At 40.6% G+C, this 1,858-nt stretch overlaps 1 non-coding gene across 1 annotated transcript; it reads left to right on the top strand.

The window, feature by feature from the left end:
• Positions 1-779: 779 nt before the first annotated feature.
• On the top strand, positions 780-853 carry Trnan-guu (transfer RNA asparagine (anticodon GUU)). Its single transcript has one exon. It is a non-coding gene; the product is annotated as a tRNA-Asn (tRNA).
• The last annotated feature ends 1,005 nt before the right edge of the window (positions 854-1,858 follow it).

Here is a 1,858-nt window from a genome sequence, read left to right on the forward strand (position 1 = left end):
AACTTTCACAGGAGGAAAAGATTTTCCTGCGGAATATTTATAGGAACGGAGTATGTTTGCGAGCAATGACCCTGAGCTAAAATTTGCCCAGTTCATCATAAGTCCTTTTTTCCCCCTTGTAATTTTTTTCCCCCCAAAAGCCCGTGGGGCGCGTGTTCAGTGCCGTGGCTTAAAAGCAGATGAAGAGGTTTGAGCAGGGAAAATAAAGGAGCAATTGTCCGCAAGCCTCGAGGACCCGTTGTAACGAAACGTTACTGTGATAATCGCACTGGGAAAGTTGAAACACGAAAAGAGGTTACATATATGTTTTAATAAAACCTGGGTCTAAAAATAAAGACAGGCACATAATCAAACGGCCTCGAAGAGGCTCCGTAAATAACATAAGATCAGCAGGCGAGCAACCCTACAAACAGAAACAAAAGGAAAACTCAGCTGGCAAGCTGGGCATTTTAATGTCTTTACAAACGGTAATTAATTAGAAACTGTCGTCTTCCTGCAACTTAACCTTCCAAATAGGTTAAAAAAAAAAAAAAAAAAAAAAAGCAACAGTGTTTTAATCTACGTCGTGTCCTGAAATTCAGTTCCTTCTCGAGGCATAATTTTCTAATATGCTTCAGAAGAGGAAGGGAGACTAAAAAGGATTAAGAACACTGAGTAAAAATTCCGCTTCTAATAAGAATCAGACAGAAAAAAAAACAAAAACAAAAAAGAAAGAAAACGTCGCGGAGCTTTTATTATTCTCCATAGAAGCCTCGGCTGGAGGCGCTGGGAGCGCCAGAGTCTCTGTGGCGCAATCGGTTAGCGCGTTCGGCTGTTAACCGAAAGGTTGGTGGTTCGAGCCCACCCAGGGACGCCTTGACTTTTATGAGGCCCGCCTGTGGCTTCTTCTGTCCTATTACATTTCCAGTGTCTAATTGAAACTGAAGTCTAACTCCTGCATGGATGCTAAACTACCCTTCTCTTCTTTCCTTATTTAGAAGTTAGTTCTGAGACAGTGAGGTCCTCTTTTAATATATTGTCTATTCTACTTTTTTTTTTTTCTAATGCACAAGACATTTGTAAGACATGGGATAAACCTATTATACAGTTTTGTAGTTAAACTTCTAACAATGAAAGAATTTAGAGCGAGAAAACTTGAAAGTTACTTCTATATTTTGCTTACAAATCATTTATGCACAAAGTACCTAACTCTCCCAAAATAGTTACTTTGGGAAAACAACCATAGTTTGACCATAATAATTTCTGCCTTGGGGACAGACTATAGAAATTTAAAGCCAGTTTTAAGAAAGAGGTAAAAATGGATACAACAGCCATCACTAGGTACCTGTTCACAGTACTCGTTTCTTGAAAGCCCCAGGCAAGTGGCATAACGTTAGCCCAAGAGTGTGAGAAACCAAAATAAAGAAGAATAAAAAGAATCGTTGACTTCAGGTAGCATTAGCAATATTTTAACTTGGGTATTCATTATCAGTCTTATATCTGCATATATACGCCATATTCCTTTTTAAAATTAATTTATTCAGATTACAACTCAATTGTTACCCCATCACTTGTACCCTCCCATTCCTCCCTCCCTCCCTCTTTCACCCTATTCCCCTCCCCTAGGTCTATGACCAAGGGGGACCTCCACCCCCACTGTATGGTCATAGGCGATCAACTCTCATCTTGGTAGCCTGCTTATTCTTTCTATAAGTGCCACCAGGCCTCCCCACCAAGGAGAGGAGGTCAAATATGGGGCACCAGAGTGCATGTCTGAGTCAGTCCCCACTTTCCACACAACTGTGGAGAATGTCCTGTCCATTGGCTAGATCTGAGTAGGAGTTCGATGTTTACTGTATGTATTGTCCTTGGTTAGTGT

Source organism: Acomys russatus, chromosome 9 (assembly GCF_903995435.1).
Source record: "Acomys russatus chromosome 9, mAcoRus1.1, whole genome shotgun sequence".
Classification (NCBI taxonomy): domain Eukaryota; kingdom Metazoa; phylum Chordata; class Mammalia; order Rodentia; family Muridae; genus Acomys; species Acomys russatus.